The following is a 17,427-nucleotide window of genomic DNA, read 5'->3' on the forward strand; positions in this document are numbered from 1 at the left end:
AGAGAAAGAAAGCAGATTACATTTAGGGGTAAACCAATCAGGATAACAGCTGATCTCTCAACACAGACTCTGAAAGCTAGAAGATCCTGGAATAACATATTTCAAACACTGAAAGACAATGGGCTCCAACCAAGAATCATGTATCCGGCGAAATTAAGCTTCAGGTTAGAAGATGAAATTAAAACCTTCCACGATAAACAAAAGTTAAAAGAATTCGCAGCTAGAAAACCATCTCTTCAAAAAATCCTTGGCAAAATATTACAGGAAGAGGAAATGGAAACTAACATTGATAACCAACAATGGGAGGTAGGACAGTAAAGGGGGGAAAGTAGTCAAAGAGGATAACAAATCAGGTTTAGTAACATCAATAAACAATTATGGATAGAAGAACAAACCACATCTCAATAATAACCCTAAATGTTAATGGCTTAAACTCACCAATTAAGAGACACAGGCTAGTAGAATGGATCACAAAACAAGACCCAACAATATGCTGTCTACAGGAGACGCATTTGATAGGAAAAGATATACATAGACTGAAGGTGAAAGGTTGGGAAAAATCATATCACTCATATGGACCGCGGAAACAAGCAGGAGTGTCCATACTCATATCTAATAAAATAGATTTCAAGCCAAAGACAATCAAAAGGGATAAAGAAGGACACTTCATACTGCTCAAGGGAACCATACACCAACAAGACATAACAATCATAAATATATATGCCCCAAATAATGGTGCAGCCGTGTTCATCAAGCAAACTCTTCTCAAGTTCAAGAGTCTAATAGACCACCATACAATAATCATGGGAGACTTCAACACACCTCTCTCACCACTGGACAGATCTTCCAAACAAAAGTTAAATAAGGAAACTATAGAACTCAATAACATAATTAACAACCTAGACTTAATTGACATATATAGACTATACCACCCAACTTCAAGTAGCTACACTTTTTTCTCAGCAGCACATGGAACCTTCTCAAAAATAGACCATATACTATGTCACAGGGCAACTCTTAGACAATACAAAGGGGTAGAGATAATACCATGCATCTTATCTGATCATAATGGAATGAAACTGAAAATCAATGATAAAAGAAGAAAGGAAAAATCAAGCATCACCTGGAGAATGAACAACAGGTTGCTGAGTGATCAATGGGTTTTAGAAGACATCAAGGAGGAAATTAAAAAATTCCTAGAGTTAAATGAAAACACAGACACAACATATCGGAATCTATGGGACACATTGAAAGCAGTTCTAAGAGGAAAATTCATTGCTTGGAGTTCATTCCTCAAAAAAAGAAAAAACCAACAAATAAATGATCTCATACTTCATCTCAAAATCCTAGAAAAAGAAGAGCAAAACAACAGCAAAAGAAGTAGAAGGCAAGAAATAATTAAAATCAGAGCTGAAATTAATGAAATTGAAACAAAAGAAACTATTGAAAAAATTGACAAAACTAAAAGCTGGTTCTTTGAAAAAATAAATAAAATTGACAGACCCTTAGCCATACTAACGAAGAGAAGAAGAGAGAGAACCCAAATTACTAGCATACGGGATGAAAAAGGCAATATCACAACAGACACTTCAGAAATACAGAAGATAATCAGAAATTACTTTGAATCCTTATACTCCAATAAAATAGAAGATAGTGAAGGCATAGATAAATTCCTTGAGTCTTATGATCTGCCCAGACTGAGCCAGGAGGATATAGACAACCTAAACAGACCAATAACAATAGAGGAAATAGAAGAAACCATCAAAAGACTACCAACTAAGAAAAGCCCAGGACCGGATGGGTATACAGCAGAGTTTTACAAAACCTTTAAAGAGGAACTAACACCAATACTTTTCAAGCTATTTCAGGAAATAGAAAAAGAGGGAGAACTTCCAAATTCATTCTACGAGGCCAACATCACCCTGATTCCGAAACCAGACAAAGATACTTCAAAGAAAGAAAACTACAGACCAATATCTCTAATGAACCTTGATGCAAAAATCCTCAATAAAATTCTGGCGAATCGGATTCAAATACATATCAAAAAAATTATACACCATGATCAAGTAGGATTCATCCCTGGTATGCAAGGTTGGTTCAATATACGGAAATCAATAAATGTTATCCACCACATCAATAGACTTAAAATTAAGAACCATATGATCATCTCGATAGATGCAGAAAAAGCATTCGACAAAGTACAGCATCCCTTTATGTTCAAAACTCTGGAAAAATTAGGGATAACTGGATCATACCTCAACATTGTAAAAGCAATCTATGATAAGCCACAGGCCAGCATCATTCTGAATGGAGAAAAATTGAAGGCATTCCCTCTAAGATCTGGTACAAGACAGGGATGCCCTCTCTCACCACTTCTGTTCAACATAGTCCTCGAGACACTGGCCAGAGCAATTAGGCAGACGAAAGAAATTAAAGGCATAAAAATAGGAAAAGAAGAACTTAAATTATCACTATTTGCAGATGATATGATTCTATACCTAGCAGACCCAAAAGGGTCTACAAAGAAGCTATTAGAGCTAATAAATGAATTCAGCAAAGTGGCAGGATATAAGATCAACACGCATAAATCAAAGGCATTCCTGTATATCAGCGACAAATCCTCTGAAACGGAAATGAGGACAACTACTCCATTCACAATATCCCCCCAAAAAATAAAATACTTGGGAATCAGCCTAACAAAAGAGGTAAAAGATTTATACAATGAAAATTACAGAACCCTAAAGAAAGACATAGAAGAAGACCTTAGAAGATGGAAAAATATACCCTGCTCATGGATAGGCAGAACCAACATCATCAAAATGGCGATATTACCAAAAGTCCTATATAAGTTCAATGCAATGCCAATCAAAATCCCAACAGCATATCTTGTAGAAATCGATAAAAGAATCAGGAAATTCATATGGAATAATAAAAGACCCAGAATAGCAAAAACAATACTAAGCAGGAAGTGTGAATCAGGCGGTATAGCGATACCAGACTTCAAACTATACTACAGAGCAATAGTAACTAAAACAGCATGGTACTGGTACCAAAACAGGCGGGTGGACCAATGGTACAGAATAGAGGACACAGTAACCAATCCACAAAACTACAACTATCTTATTTTTGATAAAGGGGCTAAAAGCATGCAATGGAGGAAGGATAGCATCTTCAACAAATGGTGCTGGGAAAACTGGAAATGCATTTGCACCAAAATGAATCTGAATCCCTATCTCTCGCCATGCACAAAAGTTAACTCAAAATGGATCAAGGAGCTTGATATTAAACCAGAGACATGGCATCTGATAGAAGAAAAAGTTGGTTATGATCTGCACGCTGTGGGATCGGGCTCCAAATTCCTCAATAGGACACCCATAGCGCTAGAGTTAACAAACAGAATCAACAAATGGGACTTACTCAAACTAAAAAGTTTTTTCTCAGCAAAAGAAACAATAAGAGAGATAAACAGGGAGCCTACATCCTGGGAACAAATCTTTACTCCACACACTTCAGATAGAGCCCTAATTACCAGAATATACAAAGAACTCAAAAAATTAGACAATAAGATAACAAATAACCCAATCAATAAATGGGCCAAGGACCTGAACAGACACTTCTCAGAGGAGGACATACAATCAATCAACAAGTACATGAAAAAATGCTCACCATCACTAGCAGTCAGAGAAATGCAAATCAAAACTACCCTAAGATACCATCTCACTCCAGTAAGACTGGCAGCCATTAGGAAGTCAAACAACAGTAAGTGCTGGAGAGGATGCGGGGAAAAGGGCACTCTTGTTCATTGCTGGTGGGACTGCAAATTGGTGCAGCCAATTTGGAAAGCAGTATGGAGATTTCTCGGAAAGCTGGGAATGGAACCGCCATTCGACCCAGCTATTCCCCTTCTCGGTCTATTCCCTAAAGCCCTAACAAGAGCATGCTACAGGGACACTGCTACATCGATGTTCATAGCAGCTCAATTCACGATAGCAAGACTGTGGAACCAGCCTAGATGCCCTTCAATAGATGAATGGATAAAAAAAATGTGGCATTTATATACTATGGAGTATTATTCTGCATTAAAAAATGACAAAATCATAGAGTTTGGAGGGAAATGGATGGCATTAGAGCAGATTATGCTAAGTGAAGCTAGTCAATCTTTAAAAAACAAATACCAAATGACTCCTTTGATATAAGGGGAGTAAACAAGGACAGGGTAGGGACGAAGAGCTTGAGAAGAAGATTTACATTAAACAGGGATAAGAGGTGGGAGGGAAAGGGAGTGAGAAGGGAAATTGCATGGAAATGGAAGGCGATCCTCAGGGTTATACAAAATGTCATATAAGAGGAAAGGAGGGGTAAGACAAGATAATACAAATGGAAGAAAGGATGTACAGTAGAAGGGGTAGAGAGAGAAAAGGGGAGGGGAGGGGAGGGGAGGGGAGGGGAGGGGGGACAGTAGAGAATAGGACAGACAGCAGAATACATCAGACACTAGAAAGGCAATATGTCAATTAATGGAAGGGAAACTGGTGTGATACAGCAATCTGTATATGGGGTAAAAGCGGGAGTTCATAATCCACTTGAATCAAACCGTGTAATATGATGTATTAAGAACCATGTAGTGTTATGAACGACCAATAAAAAAAAATAAAATAAAAAAAAAAAAAAAAAAAGAAGACAAAAAAAAAAAAAAAAAAAAAAAAAATAAACTTCGTAAGTGTAAATTGGGTAATTTAAAAGTAACACTAACAAATGTTTCTTGAGTTTTATTCTAAGAAATTTTTCAAATTTTTCTGAAGTCACCATAGGTTATCTTTATCATCAATGAAAGATGTTATTTTTTAGAGATTTCTGCTTTTGAGCAATAAACACTTCTTGAAGAGAAAAAAAAAAAAAAAAAAAAAAAAAAAAAAAGAATTAGGAGAATGGAAGTTGAGACCATGATGAGAAGTTAATTTGTACCTGTTATAACGGCAGCAATTTCAAAATCTGAGAACATTATATTTTGCCTTGAGTGTGAAGCCATCAGACCACTGTGTGCTCTTGGTGGAGATGTAAATAAGAACCATCACTTAAAAAGTAGTTGAAGTTTTCCAATTTAGAAGAATATGCATAAATCCTATGATTTAACAATTTCACTCTTGCATATTCCTGAAAACTGTTTGCTCATGGATACCAGTAAATATGTGCAAGAATGTTTTTAGAAGTGCCATTTGTTAATAGCCCCAAACTAGAAACAATCCAATAGTAGACTGAATAAATATTTCTCCAATGGAACAGTAAATGGCAGTAAAACAAATAAATTAAAACCATATACAACATTGACAAAACTCAGGAGCAAAAAAAAAAGAAAACCAAATTCAAGATTTTGTTGTACTTGAAAATTCCTTTTATATACAGTACTCAACCATCCAAAAGTAAACAATGTGCTGTTTGCATATACAAACATATTTGGTAATTATTTAAAAAAACATATTCAGTAACAAAGGAATGATACAGAAAATATGATTATGGTTTTTTGGGATGGTGATGAGGGCCAAGAAACAGGATGAGATGGGAGAATGATGTTTACAAGTCAAAGTGATAGAAATATTGCATTTCTTAAACTGGGTTGCAGATAAACATTTGTTTTTTGAGGTGTTGTTTTATCATTTTTGATATTTTATCCATATTTTACATAAATTTTGTATCTACTCAATATGTAATGAAAATAATTTAAAAACTACCTTCTATAAGTACTATAGGGAAAAGTCACATTTATAATACAATAACTGGAGAAACCCAGTACTTTATGTCCTATAAGACACACTAGGGGCTATCAGTGTAGGCCTGATTTTGTATGTCAACCCTAATGTAATTTCTTAAATTTTTTCAATGTAGAAACCCTTGGATCTCACTATGTCATAAAAAAATAAATGCTTTTATTAGTACATTATGGTTGTAGACAATATTAGGAATCATTTTGACACAATCATATATGCATGGAATATAGTTTGCTCCATTTTAGTCCCCAGTACTTCTCTTTCCCTTCTCTCCTCCCACCTCCTCTTCTCCTTCCTCTATTCTACTAGTTTTTCTTCTATTTATTGATAGTTTTTCTTAGTGGTTTGTAGATATACATAAAGGTATACTCATATATGTACAAATTTAGCTCCACAATTCCTCTTTTTCCCCATCCTTTCTTCCTCCCCTTCAATCTCATTTCTCTGCTCCACTGAGTTCCCATCTATTTTCATGGTATTATACCCATCTCCTTTCCCCGTATTTCGGTCTGGTTTCCACATATGAGAAAAAACATTTGACCGTTGACTTTCTGAGTCTGGCTTATTTCACTTACCATGATGTTCTCCAGTTCCATCCATTTACCACAAATGCCATAATTTCATTCTTTTTTATAGCAATGTGCATATATACCACATTTTATTTATCCATTCATCTGTTGACAGGCATCTGGGCTGGTTTAAGTATTTGGCTATTGTCAATCTCATTATTATAAACAGTGATGTGCCTGTAGCACTATAGTATATTGATTTTAGTTTCTTGGATAAATACCAAGGAGTGGAATCGCTGGGTCATATAGTGGTTCTATTATTGGTCTTTTGAGAAATCTCTATACTGCTTTCCAGAGTGGTTGTACTAATTTGCAGTCCACAAAACAATGTATGAATGTAACTTTTCACCCACATCCCACCAGCTTTTATTTGTAGTAGCATTAATAATTGTCATTTTGACTGGAGTGAGATGGAATTTCAATGTAGTTTCGATTTGCATCTCCTTGATTGCTAGAAATGTAGAATATTTTTTTCATATATTTGTTGGTCATTGTTTTTCTTATCTTGAGAAGTGTTTGTCTGTTTTTTTTGCCCAAATAATTGAATTGTTTTTATATTTGGTATTAAGTTTTTTGACTTCTTTATATATTCTGAATATTAATCCCCTCTCTGAGGAGCAGTTGAAAAGGATCTTTTCCTATTCTGTAGGCTTTTTGCTTTTGTTTGTTTTGCTTTGCTTTGCAGAAGCTTTTTAATTTGATGCCATCCCACTTTCTGATTCTTGGTTTTATTTCTTATGCTTCAGGAATTTTGTTAAGAAAGTCAGTTTCTGTGCCAATATTGGAGTATTGAGCCTATGTTTTCATCTAACAGTTGCAAAGTTTCTGGTCTAATTCCTACGTCTTTTATGTAAGGTAAAAGGGATCCAGTTTCATTCTTCTAGATGAAGCATTTTGATAAATTTGTTAGAAAGCCTTATTTGTTTAAAAGGTTGTCTTTTCCCCAATATATGTTTTTGGCAACTTTGCCAAGTATCAGATGACTGTATCTATGTGGATTTATCTCTGTGTCTTCTGTTATTTTCCATTGATCTTCATGTCTATTTTGATGACAATCCCATGCTGTTTTTGTTAATATAGCACTTATAGTATAATTTGAGATCAGAATATTATGATGCCTCTAGTATCACTCTCCCAGCTCCAGTTTGCTTTGGCTATTTGGGGTCTGATTCTTCCAGTTAATTTTTGGACTATTTTTTTTAATTGTGTGAAGAATGCCATTTGTATTTTGATCGGGATTGCATTGAACCCACATAATGGTTTTGGTAATATAGCTTTTTTGATAATATTAATTCCATGACAAGAAAATGGGAGGTCTTTCCATCTTGTAAGGTCTACTTCAATTTCTTTCTTTGGTATTCAGCACCTCACTTTTGCTGAGGCTGGCTCTGAACTCATGATTCTCCTATCTCAGCCTTCAGAACCAACCCCTGGGATAATAGGCATGTACCACCGTGCCTGGCTATAGTTTTAATTTTTGACATCTTTTATCTCTTTGCTTAGATTTATTCTCAAGTATTTTATTTTATGTTACTGAGGTTGTGAATGGGATAGTTATCCTGTTCTTTTTCAGCAGATTCATTATTAGATACAGGAAAGTGATTGATTTATGAATGTTAATCTTGTATCCTGCTACTTTGGTGAATTTATTTATCAGCTTTAGGAATCTTACAGTGAAGTTCTTTGAGCCTTCTAAATATAGGATCATGCCAGTAGCAAACAAAGATAATGTGACTTCTTCTTTTCCTATTTGTATTCCTTTAATTTCCTTCTCTTGCCTGATGGCTCTGCCTAGACTTTCAAGAATGATGCTGAATAGGAATGGTGTGAGTGGACATCCTTGTTTTGTTCCTAGTTTTAGAGGAAATGCTTTCAGTTTCCTCCATTCAGTATGAGGCTGACCTTGGATTTGTTATATCTAGACTTTACAATGTTGAGGTAGCCTCTTTCTATCCTTAGTTTTGCCAATATTTTTAACATATAAATGCTGGATTTTTTTCAAAGCACTTTCCTGCAGCTATTGAGATTATCCTGTGATTCTTATCTTTAATTCTGTATACATGGTGAATTACATTTGTTGGTTTGCATATGTTGAACCAATATTGCTTCCCTGGAATGAAACCCACTTGATCACGGTGAACTATCTTCTTGATGTGCTTCTGAATGTAGTTTGCTAAAATTTTGTTAGGATTTTTTGCATCTATGTTCATCAGGGGTAGTGGTCTGTAGTTTTCTTTCCTTGATATGCCTTTGGTTTTGGTATTAGGATTATACCAACTTCATAGAATATACTTGAGAGTGTTAACTCTCTTTCAATTTCATGGAATAATTTGAGGAATATTGGTGTTAGTTCTTCTTTAAATGTCTGGTATTATTCAACTGGCAATATGGTCCTGGGGTTTTCTTTGTTGGAAGATTTTAATTGGGCTTCAATCTCATTGGTTGATATTCATCTGCTTAAGTTCTCTATATTCTCATGGTTTTATTTAGGTAGGTAATATGTGTCCAGAAATTTGTCAATGTCTTCTAGATTTACCAGTTTCTTGGAGTATAAATTTTCAAAATAGTTTCTAATGAGCCTCTGAATTTCAAAAATACTATTAATCCAATGAACTTAACAGACATCTACAGACTATTTCATTCATCAGCAACTGAATTCACTATCTTTTTAGTGATATATGAAATTTTCCCCAAAATAAGTTGTATCTTAGGGCAGAAAGCAAGAATTAACAAAAGCAGAAAAATAGAGATGATTTCTTGCATCCTATCAAATCATAATGGAATGAAATTAGAAATCAACAAGAAGATAAAAAAACAAAAACCATTTTAATTTGGAGAGATTAAACAATATACATTTGAATGAGGAATGGATTGTAGAAAATTCAGGAGAGAAGTAAAAATCTTAGAAACAAATGAAAATAGAGATACAATGTATCAAAATCTCTGAGACAGTATGAAAGTAGTTCTAAGAGAATAGTTTACCGCATTGATTCCACACATTAAAACAATAAAAAGATCCTCAATAAATAGTTTAATGTTAAAGCTAAAGGCCCTAGAAAAAAGCAAACTAATTCCAACATCAGTAGAAGACAGAAATCATCATGATCAGAGCTGAAATTAGTGAAATTAAGATTAAAAAGCAATATAAAGGATCAATGCCACAAAGAGTTGGTTCTTTGGAAATATAAACAAGATGAATAAACTATTAGCCAATCTAACCAAAAGAAGGAAAGAGAAAACCCAAATCAACAAAACTGCAGATGAAAAAGGAGATTATTACTATAGCATTTTTGATAGGGGAGAAAAGGGAAACAACAGGATAATTATCTTAATATTCTTGATCTTCTTAATCTAAATATTTCTGTAAGTATAAAGTTAAAAGGTTTTGAAGATAAAGCATAATTTGATCTGATTTGTTGTCTTGTGCTACTTTAAATGGGATTTCCTTATAGACACTTCACATCATTCTTTGCCTTAATTTTTAATCACAATTCTTTTGTGTGAAAATGCCTTAGTGTTTTGAAGTAAACATTGTTAACTATCTAACATTGCTATTTTATTTGACAGAATTTAAACTGGAACATCTTTGTCAAGTACATAGCCTTGGGGTTTTTTCCCTCCATCTCATGTGATCCTCAGATCTTTTCTTGTTAGTGTTGTCTTAGTTTTTTCCTCTTAAGGAAGGAGTGCCTTGCTTAAGGCATAATTGCTGACCAAGGAGCCTCCTTTAGTATCCACTAAACTACTGCTGTTCAACTACACTATTACTGGTCCCTTGTAAAGATCTGCCTTGAATTAATTGTAGATCAAACCATGAACTTTCTGGGGTTGGGCAATCCTCTTTCTCTCTCTTCTCCACAGATACCATTTGATAGTTTTCTGGAGCTCAGCATGCTACTGAAGATGAACATGACAGTAGCCATTATCACCTTTTCTTTTAGCTAATTTGAAGGCATAATTTTTTAAAACTAAAGCAAAAAAATAACCGTTAATCTATTTTAAAATTCAATTGCCTTAGAAACTTTCAGTAGTAAATGAACTTATGTGATTAATATGGAAAATAAATCTGTTCTAGTTCACCCCATGCTCCATTCTGTTTTACTTGTATTTGTGCCAAGACATTTTGGCAATCTGTACATCTTTTTTAAAAATCTCAAAAGTAAATAACAAAACACAGACTCCATACATGGGTAACTCTGAAAAACGTTCTCCACAATTTTACTACTCTCCTACAAGTGCATCTCTGAAATTCTTCCACAAGGTAGGTGTGTGTGTGTGTGTGTGTGAGAGAGAGAGAGAGAGAGAGAGAGAGAGAGAGAGAGAGAGAGAGATCCAAATAGGTAGTATTTTATGTGATTTGAACTTTCAAAAAATGTAAAATATTTAGTGAGCTCTCAGCATTTTAAAATAACAGTTAACAAAGCCAAATAAACTCTTTAAAGCATTCCGCCCCCCTCCCCCTCAAATAAGTAAACTAATCAGAGAGTCAGTTCTTACCTGGACAAAACCTAGAATAAATCTTTGTTTTCAAAGGATTAAGTAAAAAACTAAAGCAGCTTTTTCCCACAGGGTATTTGTCTATTGAAAGAAACAGCTATGGAATCAAACTATGTTTCAGGCAGCCTCCTGGGTCCTGGAAAAAGACTTCAAAAAATCATTTTCTACCCATCTGCAGTCTGAAAAGAGCAGAATTCTCATGTGAAAAGTGAACCAGAAAAAGCCATTTCTTGAAAATAGGCAATAGAAAGAGATCCATAATAAATTCAAGTATTGGAATTAACAGACTTATTATAAAACAAATTATGATGTAAGTCATAAATACATTTAAAAAACAAGTTTGAGAAACAAAGAAAATTGTAAAGACAGAGAGAGAATGATTATAAAAGAAAATCAATCTTCTTACCCTAACCTATAAATGAAGAACTAAATGGAATAATTTGACAATTGACTAAAAATAGTTTAAAAAAAAAAGAGGGCTGGGGATGTGGCTCAAGTGGTAGCGCCCTCGCCTGGCATGCTTGCGGCCCGGGTTCGATCCTCAGCACCACATACAAACAAAGATATTGTGTCCGCTGAAATCTAAAAAAAATAAATAAATAAATATTAAAAATTCTCTCTCTCTCTCTCTCTCTCTCATCTTTCTCTCTTAAAAAATCATTAAAAATAGTTAAAAAAGAAAATTAGTGCACTATAAGATAGGTTAGAATAAAATTTTCAGAATGCAGCATGAATATGACAAAAAGATTGAAAATGAAAAAGTCAATGCGAAGAGAGAGAGAGAGAAATAGGCTGAAAAGATCCAAAATAACATAGGTAGAAACTGATTTTTGTAGTTTGTCTCCCCAACGGGCTACAGGAGGGAGAGAAGTGTGGTTACAAAAGTATAACATGAAGTATTTTTGTGGTATTGGAACTATTTTTTGTGACTGGAGTAATGAACATGGAAATTTACATATGCAATAAAATGTTATAAAACTAATAATACAATAATTACAAGGAAAACTTGAAAAATCTGAATTAGACTAGTGGATTATATGGGTGTTAATTTCTTGGTTGTGCCTTTATACTGTCATTTAAAAATTATTCTTAAATTAAGGAAAACTAGGGAAAGCATACATGTTCTGTATTATTCCTTATAATATGTGAATCTACAATTATCTTTTTTATTTTTTTAATTTTCAATTGATTTTTAAAAATAAATGACAGCAGAATGCATTACAATTCTTATTACACATATAGAGCACATTTTTTTTTATATCTCTGGTTGTATATAAAGTGTGTTCACACCAATTTGTGTCCTCATACATGTACTTTGGATAATGACCTTAATAAAATTTGAACTAAAAGGGGAAACAAACATGTAGACACATGATAGTGGAAATGCAGAATACCTAAGGCAAAGAGAAAATCTTACACATGACAGGAAAATAAAGGTGGATTGTCTCCAAAGAAGGAACAACTTGACTGACAGCCAACTCCATAATAGCAACCAAAGATGCTAAAAGTCAGAAGAATACTAATATCCTCCAAAGTCTGAGAGAGAAAGTGATATTTTCCAAACTGAACATCTTCAGGTAAAACGTCAAATGTGCTTACCACCTCAAAACTGCACTAAAAAGACACTCTAAAGGATTTACTTAATAACAATGACCCCACATGGATGATTTGATATGAGTAAGGGTATAAAAAGTTAGCAAAGTGATACAAATATTAGTTTATTCAATGTGATGAGTTAGTGTATATCTCTACTAGATATCAAGGCTTAGCAACATTATACAACATAGAATAATTAAGATAGCCTGAGGAACAGAAAAGGGAATGGAGTCAAGCATCTATAGACATCAGATTAGCAAGCACTGTAAAAGGACAAAAATAAACAATGTGATAATTATATGTGGAAAAAAATAAAGTAGATTTCTATATCACAGCATGTCATAGGTGGATGAGGTACCCAAATGGCATAGGCAAAGGCAAAGAGATAAAGCTTTAAGAAGTAAGTTTAGATAATTTATTTTGGGAAGGGAAATATTTCTCAAATAAGACACAAAAATACTAACCATGAAGGAAAAGATCAATAAATATTATGTTAAAAGAATTTTCTTCATCAAAAGGTACTATAAGATTATTAAAAGATAATCCACACAATGGTAAAAGTATTTGCTAAAAATAAAAGATGCAACCCTGTAAAATATAATGAACTCCTGCAAATCAACAATGAAAAGAAAAACGCAAAAGAAAAAATGGACAAAATAAAAGAATAAACACTTTTATTAAAAAAGAAGTAAAAATGACTGATACACATTTGAAAAAGTGTTTAATCTCATGTATAGTTATAAAAGTGCTAAAGTTTTCATGAGATAACAAGACTTTATTATCATTGGTTTTGTAAAATCTGAATCCAAAAAGCCCAATTAGAAGAAAAATTACTTAATTAAAAATGAGCAGAATATTTTAATAGACACTTCACTAACTATATTGAGATAGCAAATTAGTACACCTCTATTTGATGTCTCAAATTAATAAGACCCACTATATCAGGTATTGGTGAAGTTTTGGAAGAAATGAAACTATTACATACAGCTTATAATATTGTAAAATATTTGTTTGGGGGCAGATTTACATGAATCTTAAGTCTCAAATGTATTTATCCCATGTTTTCATTAAAAACCTCAATTTAGGTTTTTGTTTTTATTTCTGTTGCTTTTAAAAGTTGTCCTATGGAACGTGAAAACTCTGATTTTCATACCCTTGTTTATACAGGAAGCATTCCTTATATTTTTAGGCATATCAATTAATAATTTTTACAGTCTGATTATAGATGTCTTTCAATACTAAATTTTATTGGGTTATATGTAATACAACAAGACAGGACAAGTAGTTTTCTGTTCTGTACTACTGCTTATATCATGAAAATCTGATCCACTTTATTTAATAAAAGAATGAATATTGTGATAAAAATGTATCATAAAGGAAATCAAAGCAACTACACTACCCTGAAGTAATATTCTCTATAATCAATAGATGAAAAAATATACAGAAGGCCTCACCTTTGGCATGTTGAGTGATTCAACATCGTTTAGTGGGCAAAGAATATTTATCTTGCTACAAACTGACAGCAGAGTTTGATACTTAACTAGCAGGGTTGATCCTGTGGTCACAGAAGAGTTTGAGATTATCTACCAGTCTCTCCTGAGGGCTGAAGACTCCTTCCAGCAAATCCTCTGAGTAGAGCTGAGTGTAGGATCTTGTGAGACAGAACTCAATTTTCAACTTTAGACTAAACAAAGAATGAAGATCTTTTGGAGTACCTTTTTACTTTCTTGCTGATAGATACTACATATCTTATGCTTGATAAAATACTGGATAGACTCTCTCAGAAGCAATTTTCTCCTCTGCTTCTGGTGGTTTTCAAGAGTGCTTTTGGTTTGGTGAGCCAGTTACTTAAACATGTCCAACTCCATTCTTCAATCAAAACAAATCCCAAACCTGTTTTCTATTTTATCCCAACTTATTTCTGCAAATTTTATTTTGTATTCACCTCACTTGACTGAATTTGTTGCTAGAACTTTTTAGGTCTTTTGTGTTTGGAAGGTTTTAAGATTTCCCTCTTCTGATACGTAGAAAAGAAGTGTAAGTGAGGAGTTGGCATGATAAAAGATGTAGTAAAGAGTTTCTAGAAGGGAGGGCCTTGAAGGGGGGCCAGGAAAGAAAGACTGAAATAAATATTAAGATGGGGCCTAGAACATTAATGCTACAACAATAATGTTCTTGGATAATATGCACATCAATGTAGACTAGATGTGAATTATGTCAATAAAGAAGGCAGGTGACTGAGTGAAAGGATAGCTTTAAAGAGTTAATGAACATGCAGGTGGAAAAGTAAAACTAAAGGTAGGCTTTTTTAAAAGACTTTTAAGTCTAGGCCAAGTACCTAAACTCTTATAAGAGGATAGTTCACTGACAAAACCAGGAGATGTCCTGGATCTGTCCCTGGTTTTTATAAAGCTCTCTTCATATTCAGTTCTACAAAACTGGAATATGTTTTGGAGCCAGGGAGATTTGGGTTAAATCATCAGTTTAACTCTTAATTTCTCATGAGCAATTATTGGGGTAAATAATGTCTAGAGAAATGACCTCATTATTATACATACAGCACACAGACTGGAAAGACTCTCTCAGAAGCAATTTTCTCCTGTGCTCCTGGTGGTTTTCAAGAGTACTTTTGGTTTGGTGAGCCAGTTACTTAAACATGTCCAACTCCATTCTTCAATCAAAACAAATCCTAGTAGGAAGTAGACTGGCCTGTCGCATACCCCTGGCCAGATTTACTCTGCATGTACAAGCGTTTTGAAGGCATTTCTCTGTGTGTAAACTGCTTCTTACAGTATAGTTTCCCATGAAAGAAAAGACATCAAGTCTCCACAGCATAGAGAAAGAAGTTTATCAGATTACTGCACCTAGAAGAACAGGCACTGGCAGAGCATAAAGCCTGGGACATTGGATGCAATTTGAGAAAGATAAATTGGGGACCGAAAGCAATAATTAACTAATGGTTTTATCTGGTAGTTCTAGTAAAAGGGGGGATCTTGGAAAGAAGCAAAGTAGATATTGTAGACATTCTAGGAAGAGAATAGCTCCTTTCCTAATCATTTAAGGGTATGTATGACAAGAATTTCTAGGAAGGAACACACTTTACATTGGCATTAAACACTGCAAATATCTTTGTACACAAAATAACATTTATTTTTAGTGATTAAAGAGGAAAAATCTACTATTTTTATTTTCACAGTGATTTTGATCAAGCCCAATCAATGGTTTTAGGAAAAATGACTAATACTTTCAAGAATCCTAACACTCCGAGTAGTTTTGCAATGTACTTGTTATTAGGTTGCTGTGCTTTTGTTCATATTTGTCTTTGCAGTCTTTTACCCCAATGCTTCTAATTTCTTCATGATTTTGTGACTATTATTTGTTTTATGCATAATTAAATACCTTTTGCATTACCACAGAGTCTGCTTCATTTTCAATGTGGAGGAAATGACTTGTGTATTTTTTAGGAAGCTCTGATCTTAGAACTCTACGGGGAATAGAATTCTTGAACATTTTATAATTGTCTGCCAGATAAGAACAGTCAGTAGATAGGGGTAAACAATTCTTGGGGACAAAAAGAACAACTAGCTCAGGAGTTGTTATAGAGTAAAAGCTGGAAGAAAAGACAAAAAGGCAATCCTCTTCAGGCATTTTATACCTAGATATTTTAAGTAATAAACCGGACTGTTAGGATCAAATGATGAAATATCTCAACATCATGCTTATTACAACAAGGAGAAAATGTAGCTGCAATTGCCATGCCCCTTGCAAGTAATCTAAAGAATCACACAGAAGGTGAGGTAATAGTGGTAATAGTGCAGCAGCACTCATTGAACAATGAAGTTACTGGAGACCACCCACTTTCTTTAATCTTAAGGAAATTTAGGATTCAGAATTAGGACAAAGAGACAGATTGGAACCAAGACAGACACAGAGCATGACAACAACTGTCACACTAGATCTTTTTTTTTTTTTTTTTTTGTACTGGGGATTGAACTCAGGGGCACTCAACCACTGAGCCACATCCCAGTCCTGAGCCCCTTGAATTGCAAGTGTGTGCCACCGTGCCCAGCTTACACACAAGACCTTATAGTAATGGATGTGATATCGGGAAAAGAAAGCCTAAATAAGGAAGTAAAATGGTACCGTCTTCAGCAAAGTTGAAGAACATGTCTACAAAGTGGTGTGGTTGCCTAAGGAGTCAGGGCTGCACACTTGGGTACAAGTTCCACTACTCTTAAGAATAATCTAATCATAAGCAATCTTTTCTCCCCACTTGGGTCATAGTTTAGCTATCAACAGGTATCTTTGGAAATGCTCTTCAGAATAATGGGTTCATCTGCTTTTTAATGTCCTTTTATATATGTCCTATTTCTTCTTCTTCTTCTTCTTCTTCTTCTTCTTCTTCTTCTTCTTCTTCTTCTTCTTCTTCTTCTTTTTTTTAGTTGTCAATATACCTTTATTTTATTAATTTATATGTGGTGCTGAGAATCAACCCAGGGCCTCACATGTGCTAAGCAAGTGCTCTACCCCTGAGCAACAACCCCAGCCCTGTCCTATTTCTTTTTTAAGAAGAAGTCTTTTAGTTAAAAATGTGAATATCATTTAATAAACTTTATTATTAGTACCATTAAATTATTTTTGCTGCTTCCAAATACAATAGATTCATTACTTGTCTGAGGAATCTGAAAGATAAAAGCTTCATTTTAGAAGAGCTGAAGTTAATGCTAAATCACTTATCAGATGAAATTATTACATATAGACATTTTACACAGAAAAATAGAGTGCATTAATGATTTATTTTTAGCATAAGAATCACATAGTTAATCATTATTGGTAACTGTTTCAAAATAGTTTAAAAAGTTTTCTATGTCAGAAGCTATTACAGTGCTACTGTTTTCTTTCCACATATGGACTAAAAATTAATAAATATGACATCAGCTCTTTCTATTTCCATGAACCCCTATTAACTACAATAGTCCCCTACAGTAGCCGGAAACATG

The sequence above is a fragment of the Urocitellus parryii genome, chromosome 8 (genome assembly GCF_045843805.1).
Source record: "Urocitellus parryii isolate mUroPar1 chromosome 8, mUroPar1.hap1, whole genome shotgun sequence".
Lineage (NCBI taxonomy): Eukaryota > Metazoa > Chordata > Mammalia > Rodentia > Sciuridae > Urocitellus > Urocitellus parryii.